The sequence below is a fragment of the Myotis daubentonii genome, chromosome 15 (genome assembly GCF_963259705.1).
Source record: "Myotis daubentonii chromosome 15, mMyoDau2.1, whole genome shotgun sequence".
NCBI lineage: Eukaryota > Metazoa > Chordata > Mammalia > Chiroptera > Vespertilionidae > Myotis > Myotis daubentonii.
Genome location: NC_081854.1, coordinates 50,523,432 through 50,548,905, shown reverse-complemented (window position 1 = coordinate 50,548,905; position 25,474 = coordinate 50,523,432).

The following is a 25,474-nucleotide window of genomic DNA, read 5'->3' as shown; positions in this document are numbered from 1 at the left end:
CTTCCATTGTGAAGCTTAATTAGATGCAATGCTAGGAATCACCACCCTATTTGACCCTCTGGAGTATTTATGGTGCCACTGCTCTTCTTCCATTAATCTCCATGCACGTGAACTCAGTCTGCAGAGGCACCACAAGGTTATGAAGGAGAAAGAGGTGGAGAGATTTTCAGTGTGCATTCTCCATCCCTAAAGCTCATATTTTGAGCAAAATATAAGGAATCGACAGTTATTAAACTGCAGACGAGGCTGCTCTAGCAGGGCACTGGAGGTCAGCTGCCCATGGAGCCTGGCAGAGGGACTTCAGGGTTGGGGGCAATCAATACACATAAGAACAACTGAAAGTTAAATGCTCTTCTGTGACCCGCTCTAATGATTCCAGCTGGCTTTGCTCAAAAGATCATGCTTCCCTCTCACCTGTCTTATCTACTTATTTTTTTGAAGTCAGTATCTGATATCAGCTTTCTAGGACCTTCTCATAAAAGAGAATTTGGTTGCTGGCATGGGGTCAGAGGAATCATTGGCATCCCGGGAACTTTGTGTGTGTGTCCGCAGGAGCAGGTGGGAGCAGGAAAAAGCCATTCCATGACCCAGGGGTGGCTGCCCCTGAGAGCCTGGGGGCGACTAATATGTGCTGAATTGTATTCCAATTATTATATCAGTGAATCTTCAAAGCACATCTTATGATCTCCGCTTTAGAAATCAGTAATAGGGAACTCAGAAATGTTAAGAGTCAGGCTCTCAGCCACAATGTGTGATCTGACAGAGCCTGGTTTTGACTCAGGTCTAATGACTCTGTGTGATGCCTTGCTGCCCAGCGGGGAGTAGAAGAAAATGAGTGCTCCATTGATTATTTGCTAACTCTTATGCACATCTAACTGTAGTTTATTGGTAATCTGAATAATAGAAGCATAACCATTTAGCGACTATTTTACTTATCATGATAGCTTCTATATCTAGCACAGTATCTGACATGTAATAGACATAGTCTTCTTGCATGAATCCATGAAGGCTCCAAACCAGCCCTTAGGATCTATTTTCCAAATAGACAGTGGTGGCATGACTAAATCATGATGTTAATTAAGAATTTGTCTTTTGGAAGAAGAGATCGGTGTGAGTCAGTTCACAGGAAGAGATCCCTTCTGGATGAATCTATAGGGAGTGCTTCATGGAATGAATAGGTAGAAAATGAACTGGCTTTGAAAGGTAAATGTTTAAAGAGTAGAGATAAAGTTTTGATGGCCAAGGTCTACCAGGTGATTGACAGAGAGGAGCCCATTTCTTGAGAAGCCCTCAGAAGGCGGGAATTCCAGATGTATAACAAAGGCTAGCTCTGTTCCAAGAGCTCTATTTGCCTCTGTAGTAGTGTCTTCCACCTGCTGTTATAAAGCACTACAAACCAGGTGGCTTGAAGTAATAGAAATTTATTCTTTCATCTTTCTGGAGACTAGAAATCAAAAAGGAAGGCATTAGCAGGACCATACTATCTTTCTTTTTTTAAAAAAATATATTTTTCTTGATTTCAGCGATTAAGAGAGAGAGAGAAAAGAGAGAGAAAGAGAGAGAGAGAGAGAGAGAGAGAGAGAGAGAGAGAGAGAGAAAGAAACAACAATGATGAGAGAGAATCCTTGATCGGCTGCCTCCTATCCCTTACTGGGAATCGAGTCCACAACCTGGGCATGTGCCCTAACCAGGGATCAAACCCTGACCTTCTGGTTCATAGGTCAACACTCAACCACTAAGCCACACCGGCCGGGCAGGACCATGCTCTCTTTGCAGGCGCCAGGAGAGAATCCTTCCTTGCCTCTTTCTAGCTTCTGATAGCTCCCAGCAGTCCTTGTAGACAAACCACTCAGAGCTTCCATTCTTATGTGACCTTCCCTCTGTGTCCATGTCCAAATTTCCCTCATTTTACAAGGACAAGAGGCATTCCATTAGACCCTACCCTCATTCAGTATGGCTTCATTTTGACTAGATTATATCTACAAAGACCAAATAAGGTCACTTTCACATGTTCCAGGTGAGCACCAATTCGGGGGAGGGAGGGAGGGCACAATTCAACCCAGTACAACCTCTCTGGCTATTGGGCCAATAATAAAACAAGGGTTTGAATGAGGGCACTGTAGTCTACCTTTTGTGTGACCTGTGTGTATTGGAATGTCTGTATCCGAACTAATTGCATTTTAAGGTCTGTGAAAACCTTGTGATATTTCTGCTTAACCCCCAAGGCTATCTGTCAGTCACTTCGGCAGACATCTTTTTGGTTCTCTCTCCCAGCCTCCCTACCTCATTGGCTGTTTCAATGGACATGAGAGCCTCCCTGCCCCATAATCACTAAATTGAGTTCTTAATAGTATCCTATTAATTGTATAAATAAGGATTTGAAGCAAACCAGATAAGTGGTGGGATTTTTTTGCATTTTAATTAAATTCACATTGATTTGGAAAAACAGATTGAGACCTTAACAACCGTACGACACAGATAACAGAGTTAAGTCTTGATAACTTTTTTGGGGGAAATAAATTGACTTTTGATTAATGACAAAGGTCTGTTTTAATAAATCTTGGTGAAATAAACTATTGAGGGTAGGCAGACATTTTAATTAAGCTGGGCTTCCTTATTGTTATACATCACTACCTTGACCCAGATTTGTTTATCCCAGACTTTATCTTTGGGAAAAGAAAAAAAAATCAGGCCATGTCCATTCATCTATTTTAACAGAATAGGTGAGTAAAAGCAATGTCGTTTCTGGATCTGCCTGAATGTTCACTGAATGAAGGCCTTAGTCTCTTATGATCTTCATTTTCTCAAAGAACCCTTCCATGACCACCCTATATAAAGTATTCAATCTTTTCAACCCATATGTGTTCTCTTTACATACTTTATGATTCAAAATCATATCAGTTCATTAATCGTGTACTTACTTGTTTGAACCAGGTCTCACTCCCAGGCAAGCACTCTGACAGCAGCATGCATGCATAACCGATGGGACTCGTATGTCCATCCGGGGACTTCTAGCACCAGGAACGGGGCATAGAGACCTGTCCCTCTTGCTTTCCATCTGCTTTATCTCATACATTCCTTTATTTAGTACTCAATACGCAAATCAGTTATCAGCTTAGAGGTCGCTCTACTTTACCAAAATATGAATTACTTGATATTTGGGGTCATGTCCCAGCCTCCAACCCTAGCCTTATGCTCAGACCTAGGCAAACATCCATAAATGCAGTTGAATAAAATAAGATGTTGTATATAACATCTTGGAGCCTAGTGTGTAGTCACAGAGCTCCTCTAGGCGAGGGGTTCTTTGGCACCCCTTAAACTCTTCCTAATTCCTGAAATCACCTGGGGAATACACAGCTGTATTTCCTAAAAGATTGATCTATATCCTTTTGTGTGATATTGATAAACTGTTGACACCTTGTTTCATTGGACATCTAAAAATAAATTGTGCCCAGCGCACCATAAATTACTACCTTGGAATCATTTGTACAATGTCAACACTCTGCAATAGGTTTTAGCAATAGCCACTAGAGAGAGGAGGGGAAAAAATAGTTGAAGAGGGCTGAAGCTACTGTATCTGTGAATCTCTTCTAGGCGAGACCAGGCAGGCAGGGGGAGGTTTGTGAGCACCTGAGTTATACAACTAAAATGTATTCGCTTTTAGGAAGTAACTATGGATTGTTGTTTTAAAAGAGTAGAAGTGCCAGAAAGATACTCAGGTGACTATCTGAGCATATATTTTAGGCACGGTGCCCAGCAGGGGATTTATGGTATGCCCTTATTTATTGTACCAAAGCCCTGGGAATGAAATAGTATTAGCTCTCTTTTCCATTGAGGGAATTGAGACTCGGGTAGGGTATACAACCTGTCTAATGCCACCCAGAGAGTAATGGATGAAAGCAGGTTCTGAACTTAGACCTTCTGGCTCTACATACATAACTTTGGCTTTAAACTCTTGATAAATGGGTCAACATGGGCTGAACTTGCAAGCAGATTCTGGACTGAGTGTCAACCTAACCTAGAAGGATGTGATAGATGTTCCCAGAGGTAAGTGGAGGTCGGCTCAGGAAGGCCAAAGGTCCAGGCCAAGCATTTGACATCTACTGGGTAGATCAACAAATCGTACAAAACAAACAAAAAACAGTCTGCAGAATTTATACACAGCTCAAAGATAAGCTAATCTTTATCTTGTCCCCTTTAAGCAAGGGGAGTCCTAAGAGGTTGAGTTAATTGCCCAAGGTCAAATAACTAATACATAGTGGGCCTGAGATTCCCTTACATCTTATTTGGGAACAAGGTAACAACAGTTTCTCAATATCACACAAAAGGATATAGATCAACCTTTTAGGAAGTACAGCTGTGTCTTCCCAAGGTGAATTCAGGTAGTAGGAAGAATTTAAGGGGTGCCAAAGGAAATAGGGAATAGACATTTTAGAATTAGCTCCTGAGTACTAGTCATTTTTAGAAGGAGCAACAACAGCCCATGTAGCTGAAGTCCCAGTCCCCAGTCTCAGTTCCTGGGGTAGATAACTGAGCTTGTCAGTTGTTTATACTTTTCCCTCTGACTTTTCTATCCCTCATTCCCTTATCACTGCCATCTCTTGATTGACAACCCCGAAAATATTTTGGGAACGTCTCCCCTGAATTTGCTAATACAATTTGTTGCCTGCCTGATATACGAGTCTGTTCAAAGTGTGCCATGAATGTTTGCTTAAAGATAATGACCCAGTCTGAAAATGACGGTGATAAAAATGTCATGTAATTTCCAGGGTGACTTTGAAGTCAGGTTTACCATGTAAATGTAGGGGATTGAGAGATCCAGCTATAATTTTCTTCTCCGATGAGCACTAAATCAGCGACTTCCTCAGCACCAATGAGGTGGGCATTCTCCATGTTGCTAATTCCTTTCCTCTGGTCTTTCTGGTTGTGTTGAAACAATAACCAAGACCCTCCTGGAGCAGTAATTCCCTGGATCATTTTTGTGCTTTGTTTTGTTTTTTTCTTTTTCACAATTCACTGCTTCCAGTAGTTGAAAGGATACAGGGTTTGAAGTCAAGCAGAACTGTGTTACAATATCAGTTCTGTAAGGATTTACAAGAATTATTTGAGTCCCCATTTTCTCTCCTGTAAAATCAGATTTTTGGGGGGGAAGGATTAAATGATACAACATTTTTTAAATGGCTGGCATATATGAAATAGTGCTTCTCAATTGTTAGTTGGATGGAATCAGCATTGTATTTGTTAAAAATACATATGCTTGTGCCTTACTCAGTAAGATTCTGATTCATACATCTTGATTGGAGCCCAGGAATCTACATTTGTAACAAGCATACTAGGTCATTCTAACACAGGCTAAGCAGGGACCTGCTTTGAGAATGATAACAACATGATTTCCATTCATTGTGTGCTATGGGCAAGGCACTGTACACTTACACTCTGCACTTGGCATAGAACATGACATGATACTCAATAGATGCTAGTGTCTTCCATTCTCCTGACCCTCCTCTTTTTTCTCACTCAATGTTTTCTAAACATAGTAGAGTCCTTGGGGAAAGAGTAGATGTCAACAAGGTCCAGTTGCAGGAAGCCGAGTTGGCTGGTCTGATGCCAATTTAACTTCGGGGTTGTATCTCTCCTTCTGGACTTCGAGGAGATGTTTTCTTCCCATGCTGTGCCTTGTCTTTAGAAGTTACCTTGTTCACATGACCTGTTGAGACGCTCTCTCCCTAAGAACCTGTCATGGACTTGCCCAACTTCAGTTAGAATAGCCAAAACCATAAAGTTTCCAATGCCCTGGAAATATGGTGCCATTTTCTCCATATCTTATTTGGGAAATGATAATGACACAACAGTAATTCAATACTCCTCTTCTTTTGGGTCAGATTATAGGCATGCTTCTGATTTTTTCTTGACTTTCCTGTGGCCTTGCGGCATTTAGATAGTATATTTTCTTCTTTCTGTAACTCAAGTTTCTCTATCTTTTCTAAAGATAGAGAAATTTGAGGATCAGGGCCTTCTTAATGGACAAGGCCTCATAACGTTTGTGAAATTACTATGCAAATTTTTAAGAATCTGAAAAACTTCTATTAATATTCACATACTATTATGAAGATTGCTATCATCTACCCTATCCTTTCATTGTACAAAATAAGCAATGACTGGGTGAAGAGTATTCACAGGCCACATGCTGTGTATGAGCAATTTACCTTTCTTTCTTGATATATATAATATTCAGTCCAAAATATATATGGTTGACTGAAGACAGTAACAGTGTTCTCTCGGAAGGTCAAAACTTCTGACTAGTGAGGCAGTCTAATTAAGTTAAGCTTGAGGTGATAATGTGTGGCTGGTCAGCAGCTAGAACATTTATTCTTATTTTTATTCTAAATCAGTGTCCTTTGAAACAGTCAATTAACATGCTGCAGAGGAGAGTGTCCAGATAACTCAGGACTGAATGGAAAGGCTTCTCTTCACCTGACAGAGCAGAAAGAGAGGTTGAGCACCTGACTTCCCTTTTAAAGTCGGTGATCCATGCAGCACTTCTGATTGGGAAGATGTGAACCTCTCCAATCCTCTGTGTATATATAAAAGGAGATGCTAAGGCAATTAGCCAGAGGCTGGCCAATCAGAATCAAGGGATGCAAGAAGCCTAATTGCCTTCCAATGTACCCAGCTCTCTCTGGGATATTCTGATTTTCAGTTTTCTTATTTAAACTCCTATGTAAAGAAATCCGGAAGGGATAATAATGTCTAAAGTGAAGTCTGAGGCAGAAAAAGATGACCACTGCAATCTAAAATCACTCCCATATTAATTAATATCTTATTTGAAATATGCGCTGGCAGGCTTTAGGTTTGGGAGACTTAATGGGGGACTGGCAGATGTGATCAAGAACTCTTTGTATTAATAAGTATTGGTCACCCACATGCCTTTATTGGGCAAGGAGTGAAATATGCCAAATAATGCCTGGACGTTTTCTACCTCTGAGATTACATTCTTTCTTAAGCACAATTTCCTTCAAAATCCTGTGCTTGGCGTCTGATGGTTGACCTAGGATATTCACATCTTAGAGTGATAAACAATGTGCTTGCAAGGATCTCTGGGCGTTTTGTAGGCTCTGATCTCCCCCATCACTGAGTCCTGAAGAGAGACCCTGATGGTCCTTTGATCAAGAAGAAACCAAAGTCGTTAAAGCATGTGGTCCTCGTCTTTCTTTACCACAAATTGCATTTTCTGGGACCCGCCTGGGTCTGCATGTCAATCAGAAGCACACACGTGCATTAATCGGCATCACAGGAGAGTGAGCGCAGAGATCAGACCATCACTCTCTCTCTAGTTAGCACAATTACACTGTACCCCTTGGATTCATTTCTATCATTCTTCTTTCGGTAAAGGAACGTCAGTGCCTAATTTCTCCATTAATATTGATGTGTTCAAATTCTTGAAGCCAATTACTTTAGACAGTTAAAGCATTTAACCAATGCTTAGAAAAATCTCAAGGATGTTAACATGAGGATCTGTGAGAGTGATGGCACAATGCATGGTGTGAGGTTTCTTGTTCATTTACCAACTAGGAGAGAGATGGATCATCAATTATTACACTTTGAGGAAACCTATTCAAGAAATGTCATCTGAGTTTGTATTTGGTGAAGACCCACAAACACTCAAATAGCACTACTGTCTCCCTTTCAAGATAAGGGTCAGAGACTGGGTCTGTTTTTGTCCTGCACAGCATCTGCTTCAACCAGGCTGCTCTGAATGTACTCAATTACTAAGTTCCTCTGAATTCACTTAGTAACTATATCTTGGCTCCATACCAGCTCTTCATTTCTATTACCTCTCTCCTCACCCAGCCTACCATGACTTTTCACCTAATTACGGCAACAAATTTATAGCTAACTTCTTATCATCAGTCTTGATCCACATCAAGCATTCCCTACAGAAAGTCACAGTCTTCCCTTGCCTAGAGTCCTTCGATCACTTTTCATTTTTAGCGGGGAAAATCTGAGTCTTGCACAGAGGCCTCCAGGGAACTGCCCCTCCTTCTATTCCATTCTTATCCTGTCACTGTCCGTACTGCCTTTACTGCTCAGCAGAACATCAATGCTTAGGATAAAATCAAGGTGAACATTTGGTGTAATCTCACCATTAAGAAATATAGCTGTGCTAGCCGGTGTCACTCAATTTGTTGAGCATTGAGTATTGTCCCATGCACCGAGAGGTCGCTGGTTTGATTCCCAATCAGGGCACATGCCTAGGCTGAAGGTTCAGTTCCCATAAGGAGGCATGCAGGAGGTATGTCATCTATGGTTCCCTCTCATCAATGTTCCTTTCCCTCTTCCTTCCTTTTTATCCTTCTCCCTTCCTCTCTCTAAAAATAATTTTTTAAAAACCTTTTAAAAAGAGAAAGAGGAAACAAGAAATGTATCTAAATTGTAGAGGTATGTTCAGGCTGAGAGAGCCTCTTAGATCCCGAAACAGCAGAACATCTTCAGGAAACAAGAAGAGACTTTGTGGTACTGTGGAATGATGACAGAGGGAGTGAGGAGTAAAGCCAGAGACTTATCTTGGAAAAGATGGTGAATTGTTTTAGAAGTCATATGAAGGCATAGGTGATAAGGTAGTGTGATCATTGAAATGATTGTTCTGCATAACCATTCCATACCTGAAGACCAACTCTAAGAGAAGTCCTACCATTATCAGAAACCTCCTGGATATGCCGGGATCAGAACAAGGGCTGTTGGTTGCATCAGACTCTCAGAATGGTACCTTAAATCTTCACGATGGAGACAGGTCTGCAACCTGGACTCCACAACTTACTCCTCTGGAACTCTGTGCATCATACGTTGGCCATCCTTTCCTTAGATACAGTGATATAATTTATGCTTCAGCAGCACTTGTCAAGCCAAACCAGCAAAACATCCCTTGAAAATAATTTTAAAATCAGCTGTTTTGTGGGGGAATGTTCCTTAGTTCTCCCCTAAAATGTTTCCTGAAACATGACCGGATATTATGTTAACGTGAGCCCCTTTTTCATGTACAACCTTTGCACTCTCATGTCAATATGGCACCCAGCCCTTGCCACCCAACAGGGATAGATTCCATGTAATGATTGAGGGAAGGGTCAGACATGTAAAAAAATAATGCAGAATCTAAAATAACTGCTGGAGAAAATGGTAGAATAGATACTACCAGACAGCTCCTGATGGATTACTATGTGAGTGGCAGTGACAATAATTAAAATAGGACTTAGCAGGGGTCAGAGGAGGCTTCAAAAAAAGGGGGCGGGGAGATTGGAACTGGGTCTGAAAATACAGGCAGGATTTGAATGGACAGTGAAGAGGGGACATTCTTGGTAAGTGGGGCTGTGTACTGACCTAGTTTAAGCAGATGGTCAATTACATCTAATCTACAATGAGATTTCCTCTCCACCAAATTATGCAGCCCCTCCTACCAATGGGACTTCCCTAGCTGTCAGGGGGATTCCACACACTGAACAAGTGATGGGCAGATTAGAAGAGACAACAGTGAGAAGTGAGAGGCCTGTTTTCTTGTTAAGCTCAAGAAAGGCATCAGGCTGGAAATTGACAAAGGAAAGATGTCATTAGAATAGGGATAAGCTGTGGATGAGGCTGCCTGACACGGTCTCCTCACTTCACACATTCATCTAGTGTTCAGCAAATGCTTACCGTGCTAAATGGGGGCATCATTCTTCACTGCGTCTGAACATCCTCTGTATCCTTAGTACTGAACTTAGACATGTTTTCTTTTCTTTTATTAAAAAATGTATTTTATTGATTTTTTTCACAGAGAGGAAGGGAGAGGGATAGAGAAGTTAGAAACATCCATGAGAGAGAAACATCAACCAGCTGCCTCCTGCACACCCCCCACTGGGGATGTGCCCACAACCAAGGTACATGCACTTGACCGGAATCGAATCTGGGACCCTTCAGTCCGCAGGCCGACGCTCTACCCACTGAGCCAAACCGGTTAGGGCTAGACATGTTTTCTTACATCACTTTCACGGTGAAGGTTTTCATCTTACTTGAAGCACAATGGGAAGGAATAAAAGCAAAGTATTTGTAAATAGTTGTTGACTTGAATCCTAGCCTCTCCTCAATTGCCTAGGTCACCTCTATCAATTCCTTCATCACCTCTCTGAATTTCAGTTTTCACATCTCTAAAAGAGAAATGAAATTTAAAAAAAAAACTAATTTCAGTCATCCTACCAGCAACTTTGCTATGTAAGGAGGGTTCTCAACCTTCTCAACCAGGAGTATACATAAAAATGCCTGAGTAATTAAAAAAAAAGACATAGGCTCATGCCCCATCTTCAGAGATTCTAACTGAGTGGGTACTGAGCATTGGTATTTTTGACATGTTATCCCGGTGGTTGGAATTTTTCGCCAGAGATAAGGATGGAGATAAAATATGTAAAGTGATGAGCACAATTCTTGAGCAAGGGACCTTAGGAAATGCTAGCACCTTTTACTTTTCCTCTGGTTTTGATATAATGACTAGGAAAAAATAGAACACTTGAAGGATATTTATTCATAAAAGAGTTGTGCATCTGGACTGTATAAACAATACTTATAATTCAATGAGGCAAACAACCCAATTAAAAATGGTTAAAATATTTGAATAGTTATAAGGACATGGATATGAAAACAAAATATATGAGGAGAAAGCAAATGCAATGAATGCACAAAATAATGGACAATTACAGAAACACAAGGTAAAACCACAATGTATTTACTATCTGAAGTGCCTGAAATTAAGACAACTGACCATCCTGACTGTTGATGAGGATAGGGAACAATGGAAACTCTCACACACGCAGTTGGTTGGAATGTAAAATAGAACAATTCTTTTGGAAAACATTTTGGCAGCTTCTCAAACTGTTAAACATTTATCTACTTATATGACTTAGCTGCTTTAAACATAGGTATTTACCCAAGACTAACAAAAGTATATGTTCACATAGAGACTTTGTATTATACAAATGTTTGGAGCAGTTCTATTTATAATAGCCCCAAACTTGAAGCAACATACATTTCCATCAATAGATGAGTAGATAAAGAAATTGTGCTATATGCTCTTAAAGAAATGCTACTCAGCAATAAAATTAAACTATTGATACACACAACAATATCAATGGATTTAAAAATAATAGCGTTAAATGAAAGAAGACCAACAAAGAGTAATATGTACTGTATGATTTCACTTATATAAAACTCTAAAAATGCAAGTTAATATAAAGAGACAGCATGTAAATGGTCTATGTATAGGATAGGGCAAGAAGAGGAGGAGCAGGGTTTACAATGAGGAATTTTGGACGATGGCCGATTTATTCATTATCCATTATGGTGATGGTGTCATGGACATATTCAACAATGAAAACTGATCAGGTGATACAGTTTGAAGATGTGAAACTTATAGTACGTCAATTATATTTTAATAAACCTGTAGGGGGAAAAAATGCATGCCTGTGGATGAAGAGCTGGGGTAGAAATGTAGGTAAAAGACCATCCAAACAAGCCACCTACCTGTTCCAACTACAATGGCTTTCAAACCATTTTTTGAGCCTCTATTGCTCTCTTAACACATATCTCATGAAAAGAATGAGATTTATTACCACATGTTTGTTTATTTATCACTAAATAGAAAATTACCCTAAAGTTTACATGCTAAATATAACAAGACATTGTCTCAACTCAAAGACTGAGGCTGAAATCATACACTTTGGAGTTCCTGAAGCACCAGGCAAGAACTCCAGCTATACTGAAATGATAATGCTGGAGATATCATTTGAAGATTTTTCTTAGAGAAAGAAGAAAGCACACAGGGAATCCCAACTATTCCAGTTTCAGTCATGTGTGTCTTTCTGGACCAGCAGCACATGTGGGTGAGAAAGTCTTCTGATGGTCCTCCCCCTGCTCCCCTACCCGCCAGCCGTGTAGCTGGCTCATGTCTAATAGAACAGAGATAACCTATCTCTGCTAACTCTGGTACCAATTAGAGATTCTTAAGCCACCATGTCTCATGGTAATTCATTACACAACAGTAGGTAACAGGTAGATATTTGGGTGCCTGGCAGCAGGATGCCACCATAACAAAACTTACAACGTGTGGTTCGGGAACTGGATGGTAGGTAGAAGCTGGAGGAACCCTAAGGAAGCCTAGGGAATATATAAAAGGCCTAGAAAAGACTGTCAGTGGATTTCTCAAGGTGCGCTCGAAGGCCTGGGAATGAAACAAAGAACATTCGTTAGGTCAAGAGCTGCATACTAGCATGTGCCCATGGACTTCAGATTGGATCAATTAATAGACCAAATTGGGGTTACAGATTTTACTCTAAGTTCAATGTGAAGCCACTAACTAGTTTAAATAATAACTGAGGGGAAAGATGTGGCATAAGGCATATTCTAGGAGTACTCTGGCATTTTATGTGGAGAATAGATTTCATTGATTCAGATTGAAAGAGACCTGTTAGGAGACTATTGTGGTGTTCCAGGTGAGCCATGATGGAGCTTTGACTAAGGTGGCATCAAAGGGAACAGGAAGGGGCTGGACGCCCATCAGGATATGTTTTGAAGACAGAGATAGCAGTCAGGGCTTGATGATAAAATGAACATGTAGCAAAGAAAAGCACTCACTTTTATCTGAGCGAATCTTAAGAAGGTCAAATGAAATAATGGGTGTATAAATGCTTTATAAATATAAAGCTTTTCAAAAATCATCATGAAATTTCATGCCTATTGATATATCAAGAGCTCCAAGCAAATTTGCTTGACTCTGCTTCCAACTCTGTCCTCCACAGCACAATGCATCTTGCTCAACGGCATTAATGCATGCATGAATACCGTACAGTGCTTGCCCCACTTTATGGATGAATACTGACTCTATCTAAATGGTATCTAGATTTCCTTTGAGTACTGCAAACTGGTATTTGATCATTTCATTTTCCTACAGAAGATGAAACATTATGATTTTCAATAATCCATAAAGACCGACATTTGTTTCCTTTGTGAAACTGTACCCTTCGATGATTATGCCTCACATTAATCATAGTAAAAGCAATGCTTAAGGTAATCTCTTTCTTTCTGCCGATAATAAATGTCTGCTGTTGACAGCCCAAGTGTGGGAAGATGAAAGGCAGGGTGAGCTCTGTGTGTTTGTGAGATAAACAACCGCCAGCCTTTCCTAACAGTGTGGTGATCCTGTGAGGCCAAAGTTGCCTCTGTATCGAACAAGGACACTTAAATAATTTTTCTCTGACCGGCGATTCAAAAGATTTCACTGGGGATATCTACCCTAGCATTTCTGTCCAGAAACCTAACTTTATTAAATGCCTGTAATTTCATATTTTATATTGTTAAACACGGAAGACATTAGCATCTGGAATTGCCTTTACAGCTACTCTCCTTAAAGTCCTTAGTGGTGCCCTAGCTGGTTTGGCTTAGTGGATGGAGCATCGGCCTGTGGACCAAAGGGTCCCAGATTTGATCATCGTCAAGAGCACGTACAGTTATTGAAAGGCTCCTCCCCGGCCCCAGGCTCTGGTTGGGGCACGTGCAGGAGGCAGCCAATCGATGTGTTTCTCTCTATCTTTCCCTCTCTTTTCCACTCTCCCTAAAAGATCAATGGAAAAATACCCTCATGTGAGGATTAACAAAACAAAAACATAAATAAATTTGAAAAAATCCGTGGTGGTATATTGGTTCACTGACATCTCAGATAACCCAGTAGTTTCCTTACCAGAAGTTATCAATACCTTAACCAAACATGAGCTCTTTCCAGTTACCTTCGTGGGGACACAGTTGAATGGCTCTGTAGCAATAAATTCCACTCGGTGTTGCTTGTAAGCAATGAGAAGAAGGGGACTGACATTTATTTCACGCTCATTTTGAAGTTGCACTTCATGAATGGTTTCTGTGGGTTGCCTCATTTAATTCCAATGAAAGCTAAGCAAGTTAGGTGTCATCACAGAGCTTTTCATCTGATTTTAAGAATGAGGTTTAGATGAGGACATGTGACTCACTTAGGTCATGAAAGTTCTGGATCTTACAAATGTTGCCATTATGAAAGATAGATGTGTCTTTTTTTAAATGTTTTTATTCATTTCAGAGAGGAAGAAAGAGGGAGAGAGAGATAGAAACATCAATGATGAGAGAGAATCATTGCTTGGCTGCCTCCTGCATGCCCCGCACTGGGGATTGAGCCTGCAACCTGGGCACTTTTATTATTGCTGAAGAATTTGCAATGAAAGGGGAAAGGATGAGAAAAGGCTTATGATTTCTATGCTCTCCTGAAGCAGCTATCAGCAAAAGATCATACCAGATTGATCAGTCTTTAACACTACCTTATGTTTTCCATGATATGTCCACCGATAGTCATTGACTGGGAAATGATACATTTGGGCATAACCATATCCTTTGCTTCTTTTTTTTTTAATACTTTATGGTAAATACATCGGGTTGTTTGTTCAGGGTTTTGAGTGGGCTTGCTGCATTAGGTTTTGGTTGTTTGGTTGTGCCCCTACAATCAATAGTTTGCTTGCAGTTGGGCACTTTGAGTTGAGTTCCTGGAACTTGATGGATGGAGATGTAGGAAATAGCTTTCAACTGTCACACTTTATGAAACATCCAGGGATATTAATTAAAAATCTCACACATTCTACTTCATTTTGTGTAAAATATACAAATGTTCTTTATAACTTTGACATTTTAGTAATCACTTAGAAAAAAAAATTCTTGGGCAAATCATACGGGAAGGTAGTTATCTTCCATCCTTAACAAATCTGACTGCTTTGGAAATAATCAACTCATAAATATTTAGCTAATATACACTCAGAGCAATGGATTGTGCAAAATTAAATGCCTCATTGAAACAATTAATTTCAAATGCTGTGATTTATTAAGCATGCTTTACTGGAAATTTAATAGAAATATGGACTCAAAGTAATTTGAGCAGAGGATGTTTGCTCTGTCTTTGATTTCTGGCCAACACATATTCTTACTCACCCTGCAGGTGAAGCTCCAATAAAAAGAGCAAACTTCCAGTAAATCTCTCTAATTGAATGTGTAGGTCAGAGTTTGATGGGAGGAGGCACTGGTCGGGGGTTGTAAAAAAAGACTAAATAAATAATAAACAAAACGAAGTAATCCTTTCATATTTCACATACCTCCTGCACTTAAGCCCTCAGGGAAGGAAATGCCACTCCAGTAAAAGCTTGTTGTCATCATCAGTCTGTTTCCAAAGAATACAGCTCATGCCCCTCTGAGCATCAATAACCAAACATCCCCCAGGCATCTTGGAAATGTGCAGTCCTGCAATTTCCAGTAAGCGGTCTCCACTTGGGCTTGAAGCTAGTGTTGCATAGGGTGGTCAAGGCAGAATGAGTCATCCTGGGGAAGACTTGATAGACGGGTGAAAGGGTGAGGAGGGAGTGGGGGTGATGGAGCAGCAGAGGGTGATGCGTCGGAGCCTATCAGTGTCTGGTGTAACAGAAAGGACATTAAGTGGGATTCTGCAGACCTGAGTCCTAGTCCCGATCTAGCTCCTGTTGACCTTGAGAAAGTCACTCTGTTACTCTTGTTTTCTGACCTCACAGGGTGATCTGATTATGAATTCTTAACTGGGCAGGTCATGGCCCCCGGCCTATAACTTCTTTAGTGAAAGGTTTTAAACCAGCCCTGTCCATTGTCCTTGTGCATCTAGGTTAACAGGCCTTTGAAATGCCCCTTGAATGGGGATTAACCCCCAAGAGAACACACAATCTTGTTACCTGTCCTATAATCCAATCTCTGCTTTGTTTTCTCCAATCTTCCATGTACTTCTCTCCTTACTTTTAAATGCATAAAAGAAGCTGCAAAACTGTTGTTCTCTAAAGCACTTGAGATCTTGCTTCCTGGCATATGTCATCAATTTGGCTCAAAAAACTCTTACAAAAATTCTCTACAGATTTATTTAGACGTCTCTTATGCTGACAAAAGAAGCAGGACAAACAGGCCAGATAACTAAAATTTCCTCAAATTCAGACACTAACTCTCTAACTTTATTTTAGAATTTCCTTTCTTCAATTTTGCAAAAATTCAGCATTCTTTTAAAAATCTTAGACAGCTGAATTTCAATTTCCAAATATGTATTAATGACTGGTGAAGAGCAAGATGAGTACTTCTTTGGTATTTTTCTTTTGTGTTTTTAAATCAAGCCAAGCTCTCTGATTTTTATTTTGATTTCTGAAATATGTTTTTATAATAAATAATTTCCCCCAAATATTTTAAATCACATTTACAAAACCTTATATGAACTACTAGGTCTGGATTTTGTTGGGTTTTACTGGTTTTTTTTTATTCTTTCATCAACATCCTACAACTGGGATACAAACCCATTCTTCTTGTCTCTACAGTCCAGTATTCTAAACATGAGGTGAGACGCATCTCGCTCATTTGACATCAGCTGAGTGCTTTCTTGCAGCTCTTGACATGGTATCTGTGGTTTGGCCTTACCGTTTTCTGAATGAATGATTGAATGAATGACTGAATGTGAGCAGATGTTGATTCCCAGTGGCCTTCAGAACTTCCTGAAAGTGAGTAAACATAAACTAAATATGGGTTTTTTCATGATTTAATGATGCTGCTTTTCAATTTACCTAAGCAGAAACTTGTATTGTTAGTTCCAAACTTTCAGCATACAGACAGATAATGCTTTCTAGTCAGCATAGCAAGGAGAAAAATACACAAACATACTCACACAATCACACAGAAGAGACTGCAGCATGGGAAATTTGGATTTTACCACTTGCTTATTGTTTGCATATACATGATATTTTTGTATACAGTTTCTTCTTTTATCTCTAAAAATGAATATATTCCATGTACTAAACAGGGAAACATGCATGTTTTCACAGTTGTGTATGATACTTAATATATATTTGCCAATATTCATATCTAGAGTTTCTCCAATTTCTTTTTTAGGAAAATAAAGCCTATTACAAGCATGAGGGCTAATACCATTGCCATCAGCCACGTTACAGCATTTTTCTGTTATTTGCCTGGTTAAGACATCCAATAAGCTAAATCATCAGGTCAGAATTTTAACACAGTGAAAAGCAAAAGGTGAAGCCTTGATTTCTTAGCCTCTCCCACTACGCCAATAAAGCAGTCTTGAGTGAGAGCTTTTTTACTGTAGATTATTATTTGAGAAGTGATTCCAAGGAATAACAGTGGAGGAAAAGAATGAGCTGAAAATGAAGGAAGAAAATCTAGTGCAAAGATGTGTTATAAGTTGGTCTACACTTTTTGCAACAAAAGCTCGGTTTTGAAGGGTAAGCTCTGAGAAACAGAGCAGATAGGCCTCCGAATTGTCAGCCCAAGAGACAGAATACTGTACAGGAGTTTTACCTAATGGCTCCTACTCTCTATTACTCAAACGTCCTCCAAGGTTTATGTAATTTTTTTGCACTTTTGGGTTGGTGCATGCTAGTGGCCCTAGCCAAGGCTGGAATGAAAAAGTTCACTGATAGGATGAGTCAGGCACAAGAAGCATTCAACACACTGGATCGTAAATGACCTTAAGTATATGCTCAAAAAGCATTCATTCTTTTTATGAGCCAGAAACTATGTTCTGAGTTTTAACAAGGTTCTGAGCACTGAACATTATTATTCCCATTTAACAGATCATAATCCTGAGGCAAAAATATAGAAGAGGAGGAGGAGGAAAACGAGACGATAGATAATGAGTCATAAAATTAGTAAGCAGTGGAATCAAGACTGAAACTTGCCCTAACCAGTTTGGCTCAGTGGATAGAGAATCGGCCTGCAGACTGAGAGGTCCCAGGTTTGATTCTGGTCAAGGGCATATAACTTGGTTGTGGGCACATCCCCAGTAGGAGAGGTGCAGGAGGCAGCTGATCGATGTTTCTCTCTCATCGATGTTTCTAACTTTCTATCCCTGTCCCTTTCTCTCTGTAAAAAATCAATAAAATATGTTTTTTTAAAAAGACTGAAACTCAAGCCATCTGACTCCACAGCTCACCTGCTTACTCACAGCACTGCATACGGAAGAGCACATCGCTGTCAGCCAGAAGTATGTGTTGGTGTGTTGCATCCTGGATAAGGCATAAGCCATTAAACTAGAAAGTGGATGCACATTATGACTCCAGGACTTATCGGTGTTTTGATTAACTCGTTTAAACTCTCACAATAGAGTCTTAATTCATATGTCATGTTCCTTCAGAAGCACTCATATCATTTTATCCAATAAGTATTGTCTTTATGTCTATTCTGTGTAATGCAGAAACCACAGTTTTCCACCTCAGAACTCTTGACATTCAGGGCCAGCTGATTGTGTGGCTGGGGCTATCTTGTGCACTGTAGAATCTTTAAAAACATCCCTGGTTTGTCTACTCAATGCCAGTAGAACTCCCATCTTTAGTTGTGACAACCAAAAATATCTCAAGAAATTGCCTTATGTCTCCAGGAGGCAAATACCATCCTCCCATCCCTATTAAGAACTGCTTACCATTGAGGGGTGATACTCAAGACAAAACTTTGACTTATACATTTCTCATGAAGCTTGTTCTTAGGAAAATTAGTATAGTATTTTGGGAAGGAAGTCTACAACCAGAGTTTTGGATAAAAGTTTATCTCATAAGATAGTGAAAATTGCCGAAACCGGTTTGGCTCAGTGGATAGAGCGTCGGCTTGCGGACTAAAGGGTCCCAGGTTCGATTCCGGTCAGGGGCATGTACCTGGGTTGCGGGCACATCCCCCAGTGGGAGATGTGCAGGAGGCAGCTGATCGATGTTCCTCTCTCATCGATGTTTCTGACTCTCTATCTCTCTCCCTTCCTCTCTGTGAAAAGTCAATAAAATATATTAAAAGAAAAAGAGTGAAAATTAAGTGGCTTTCCAGAGGTCACTTAACACTAAATATTGATTAGGCACAAAAATGAATTTGTGTTGCTGTATTCAGATCTTGGGCATTTGATTATTTAGTTTTCCCACGCAAAGCTGCACGAGCTTGAGCCTGTCATTTTACTTTCATGATTAAACAAGTGGGGAAAATAATAACTTTTTTTTTTAGTTACCCATCATGACAAAATGCCGGGAGCCGGTCCATCCTTGCTGTTTCAAGGGACCTGGCATATATGGCATACGGTTCTTAATATGTTTGCTCACCTTCTTGGCGCTGTGTTTTAACCAAGGTCACCTCTCCGAGAAAGGTTGAATCCCCAGGTAGGGATTTTCCCGTGAAGTTAGGGAGGGAATAAAACCCCTCAACTAAGTGCCAGGTGGGTAATTAATCCCTTTAACTACAAACAATCATGCTTAAACTACATAATCTTTTCTCCCTGGAATGGAGATAAGAAACGCCCTAACCTTTGTAATAGAGATTGATAGGATTGAATCAACTGGTATAAATACAGTTGTAACAAGACAGAACTGAGAACACAGAACTAAGGACACAGGGCTTGGAAGACAGGACCAAGAGAGACAGAGCCTAGCGGGAGAACATGGCAATAGACCCTGGACTGAACCTGACTATAGAACATGGCAAGAGAACCTGACTAGAACCTGAAGACCGAACCCGGCTGGAGATCTCAGACAGAACCTGGCTGGATCTCCGAAGCAGAACCTCTCTGGAGTTCCAGACCAGAACTTGGCTGGAGATCCGGGCTAGAGATCCTGGCTAGGCTGCTGATCAACTGAACACTGTCTCCGTGTCATTCCTTCTTCACCGACTCCGTCCACACCTTTGGGGACCCCTGGACCCGCTGGGGTTGGACCCCGGCAACAAAACTCATCAAAGAAAATACCTAACTCTGTGATCAACACACTGCTCAATAAGTGGTGATCATTGTCAATAATAATTACTGTGCTTCTTAAGAGAACAAGATATGATTGTAAAAGCAATGTCTTTATAGAAGACTTTTAGATGTCTTCGACTTCCTCTAGAATGCTTATGGCATGCTTGCAGTTTGCCTTTATTCCAGAATAAACTCAAGCAAAGTACATCGGATTTGATACAACAAGTATTCATTAGTTGCTTTCTGTTGTAAAGATTAAATGAGCTTGTGTCAGGCACTAAGTAAATCTTGACAAATCACAGCAGTGATTTTTTTTTACCTGCTTCTTCTCCTTTTCCTTCGACCCCAGGGCGAGGCCCTCTGCTAGGCATTTTAGGACATTCACAGCTGAATACCTGAATGTTTATGTAAAGGAGTTCATAGTATAGTAATCCAATTCTTCTCAAGGTAGGGTTTTCATAAGAATCAACGAGGATCTTAATAAAATGTAGATTTGGGAATAGTGGGTCTGAGATTACATTTCTGTCACTTTCCAAGTGAAACCAATGATGCTGGTGTAAGGATAACCATCCGAGTCACCACAGAGGAAAGGTCAGTAGTCATGCTATGAGGGAAAATGATTCTGATCTAGTTGGAAAGATTGAGGATAATCTCATCTTTCTGTGGCCAGAGAGCAAATTCTTTGCCTGACACATTCGGACTTCAATTAATCAATCTATAAATAAATGAGTGAAGACAGAATGTAACGAGTTTTAGTGGATAACTTGGTTTGAAATTGTGGCAATGCAGTTCGAAGATGTGTCAGAGGAGGACCATCAGTCACAGGTGAAAGGGATCAAGCTATGCTCAGAATAGTGGTCCTGAAAGTGGGATCCACTAGACCAGCAGTGTCCACGTCATCTGGGAACTTGTTAGAAACACAAATTCTTAGGTTCCATCCAAATCTACTGAATGACAACCCATTACTAGTGAGCCCCAGTAACCTGTTTTAACGAACCTTCCAGGTGATTCTCATGCACATTAAGATTGAGAACCACTGGCTTAAGAAAGCAGGTACTAGTTCAGATTGCCTGGAACTTAGAGTATATAAAAAGATAAAAAGAAGCCTAAACGGAATTATGATATCAGGGATGTGATTGATATCTCTAGCATTCAATTTATTCTAATTGCAGGACTGTCAGGACACAGGAGATACGATTTCTTCCCTCCCCTCATTCTCAAGATGAAGCAATTAACGTCTCCCACATAGATGAACTCTTGCCTCATCATAGACTGACAGGGATATAGATGCTTAATGAGGACGAAGGAATTTAGACTACGGACAGCAGAAACTGAGCTGAGCAGAGGCAAGGTTAGGATCAGGTGACATATTGCAACCAGACATGATTTAGAGATGGGGAAAGGCTAAAGAACCGAACTAAAGAAAGGGATTTTGGAGAGATCAAATGCAAACATTAGCCCAAATCCAGGAAGATGGAAGTGAATCAGAGAGGGTTGAAAATAATTGATCATGATTAAAAAAAAATGATACAGAGTGGCCAGGAGAGGAGGAGGCTTCCTGACTTTCAAGGGACCTTAAGTTGTTGAAGAACAGCATTGGCGCTGCAATGCCACACTCAAATGTCAGGATTTTCTCTCTCTGTCAAATGTGTCAGCAAAGAACTCAATGAATCCTTTATTAATGGACAACAAAATACTGTTATCTTATTGTTAAGTATAAATGGGGGCTTTTTGTTGTTCAGTTGTGAATAATGTCTTTAATAAAAGCTAAGACAAGAGAGTGTTAATATTTAAATGATTCACAGTCATAAACACAAAAGGCCTCCCAAACTCAGCAGATGGCTGGAGTGGATATTTTCCAAAGAGCTGGTGAGGAAAGAGGGAGGGAAGGTCTAGGGATGGTGGAGTGGAAGGAGCCCCATTTCAAATACTAGAAACACAGAGGGGTAGTCCCAGTCCTGCCCTGTCTGTGACTTGGGTGAGTTGATTTCCTCGCTTTCAGCTTCTGTTTCCTTTCATTACAATGCAGGTCCATACTTTTCTGCCAAGCCTCGGTGTTGAATACTGTAACCCTGGAGAGAGTTATTTTAAGATTGCAAAGGCCTAGGGACAGTTTTATTGACAAAACTATCTGAAACCAATCTTGCCTTTTTCCCTCCCCTAGCTCTACAGTTCTCTGATCCTCTGAATTTTTGCCAAAAGTGCATAACAGCCATTTAGAAATACACACTTATTATCATTTTTTTGCAGTTATTCCCTTTGAAATATCTAATTTTACACAAAGATTTTAGGCCACCACAATCATCAATATTATCAAATAAAATGTAAAATCTCTATCAGTCTGGGAGAATGGTATGACTTATTGATGAAACTGCAGGCTCTATTTCATTTTGTCTTATTTATTTAAATATCCTCTGCCTTTATTATTTATTGATAAGTAAATAAAAGGGCAAGCATTGCTAACTTTATTACAGAATATTTGCCTTAAAAGAAGACACTGAAACTCCATTTCCTCATTTATAGTAGAAATAAATGATTTCTTATAAATAGCCAATATTGATGAGTGCCTACTGTGTGCACTTATTTACATTTATTGAAATAGAATATTTCTCCAAACTCACCAGATGGTTGAGACAAGCACTCTCCAAATAGCTAGGAAAAGTAAATCATCCAGGTGCTTTGCCTGGATTAGTTTATTTCTTCCTCATAGCACTACTAAGCACTCCTCTGATCCCATTTCTGATGAAGAGTTTAGGCTTAGAAATATTCAAGCACTCCCCTCACTCAGTTATCTGACTCCAGAGCCCTTTCTCTTACCCCTACCCTATGGTCTATATGGAATTAATTTTATTATGACTCCGGTTTGTCAGTGTTTGTTGCTTCTTTTCTATAGTGTGATCCTTGTTTTCTCCAGAATTCAGCAGACTTAGTTCCTAATATTCAGTAGGGATTCAGTAAATGAATATTGACTAGAAGTATTAAGTGCTTATGACAGTCTCTGGGTTCAAGGGGAGTGACAAATTAAGAAACAGAAAATGTGTGATGATTTCTATGATAGAGGGAAGTACTCTAGGATCACAATGAAGAGAAAATTGATCATGGGAGGAAACACAAAACGTCCCATTCTTTTCACAGTTTGTATCCTGGGAGTCATGACCCCAGAAAAATAAGAGACTTGATATTAGATAATTCAAAGCCAACACAAATATATGATCCTTCACTCAATTATCATACATCTGAGTTTTATTCTTTTTGCTTTTATATATATATATATATATATATATATATATATATATATATATATATATATTGATTTCAGAGAGGAAAGAAGAGGAAGAGAGAGATAGAAACATCAATGATGAGAGAGAATCATGATTGGCTGCCTCCTGCACGCCTCCTACTGGGGATTGAGCCCAGAACCTGGATATGTGCCCTGACCAAGAATTGAATCTTGTCCTCTTGGTTCATAGGTCAAGGCTCAACCACTGGGCCACATTGCCTGGGTTACATCTGAATTTTAAATGATGGGTTCGAGTTAACTAGGAAGGGGAAGGGGAAAGGAAGGTCTAAGTAGGCACTTGGAAGCACTCAGTATTTTTGGAATTTCATCTAACAGTCTGGTTTGGTGAGTGATGGGGGGAAAAGTGAAGCATGAGATTGTAGGGGAAGCAGGAAACTGTTGCCTGTCATTGGTAAAGAATTTGGACTGTATTCTGGAGATAAAGTGTTCCGGGTGGAGAATGACAGGCTCATCATTTGGATGTGTGAAAAATCACTCTGGTGTCTGTGTGCAGAATGGATGGAGAGGCTACATTCCACATGGAGAGTCTGAGGAGAAGGCTATTGAATGGTCTCAGGTGAGATATGACAAAGTTGGAATTAAAGCAGCAGCATCAGTGAGAGTGGAGAGAAAGGGTAGAAGTGAAAAAGACAAATACATATTTTAGTAAAAGTATTATCTCATGTCCAGTGGTAGAGCAGAAGGAAAATGGTTGACCAAAGTCTAAGAGATGTCCCCCAAGATGCTAATGAAGCCCAGTCACAGATTCATTGGCTTGTCTCCAAATTACATTGTGTAGTCTCTTTTATTGCCTTGTTAATTGTCCCTACTCTCTTTTAGCAGCATAAGGCAGAGTGAATTTCAAAATCCAGATGTGTGAAAGAAGTATCGCTAACTAGAGCTCCAACAAGTATTAAACTCCTACTAAACATATTTAATTTAGAATTAATAAGGTGGTGGTATGGAAATTAAATCCCCCATGATTGTCGGGGAAGAACACCTATTGAGGTACAAATATATGAAAGATAAATCTACTTGCAGTGTAATTAATTCAAATCTGCAGAACCAATAAGTGTGTGACGATGTTCCTATTATTACATTACACTTGTGAGGAATGCTCAGGAATTTAATTAGCATTTACCCATACAACTAAAGAAAATGAGATATTAAGCATGCTATCTAATTAACTAGCTATAGATTGCCTGTTAAATAAATATTAAATGTATAAACACTTGAGACCAGGCTGAAAATGTGTCCCTAACAGATACCCATTTTCTCATGAGTCTTTTTTTTTTTAACAAGTGTAGTTAATTCCAAGAACAAAAAATAAACACAGGGATCTGTATGCTTTGTTCCCATGGTTATTTATTCTTTATTTTTAGCTCAATTAGACCTTGCTCTCACCTCTAACTCCAAAATTAGACTAGAACCTGAACAATGAGATCACATGCATTTTCAACCCTCTTGTCAATTATGTTAGGATGTCAATAGCCCCATTTTACAGATATAGCCACTGAAATGTAGACATGTTAATTTGTCCAACATCACACAGCAAGGGATGGTACATGCTTTGTCATTGCATCATTGCTAAATATCCCACAAAGCAGCCATGATGATCTTGCTGTAAATCATATGCCACTCCTCTCTTCAAAATTCCCCAATGAGTTCCCATACCATAAAGAGTATATGCTGTAATCTTTATGGTGTTACATGAGGTGTCTACTGCTAACCTTTATTCTGACCTCAGATTCATTCCACACCTGACCTCATCTTCTCAACTCTCCCCTTTATTCATTCTACATCTGGCATTGGTATTGGTGTTTTTGCTGTTTCTGCACCATTCTAACCAATTATCAGCATCAGGGCATTTGCACATACTGCTTTATCTCTCCTTCTGTTCCTTCATATCTCTATATCTCTGTACAAATGTTACTGTATCAATGAGGGCTTCCCTAATCACTCTTTACAAAAGAGTGGTCTCATTCCGACCACTCCCTATCATCTCGCATATGCGTGGGTGCACACACACACACACACACACACACACAGGGCACATTCCCCAGAGGAGCATCCTTGGATTGTGGTTACTGTTTAGGCTGAAAAACCCACACTCTATACAGACACACACACACACACACACACACATACACACACAGAGACACAGACACACACACACACTGATTCCTTGTGGTGTGAAGTTAAGATCTTTCATTCACAGTAATGATGTATAAGGTAGAGGACTGAAGTCAGAGAGAAAAGTTTCTTTCATTATTGAGTAACATAACCACATATTTTCATCCATTTTGGGACTATCGCTGTAGCCTACATATTTACAGGCTGTCCATGCTATATCAGAATTATTGATAGTGTCCCCATTTGCATCT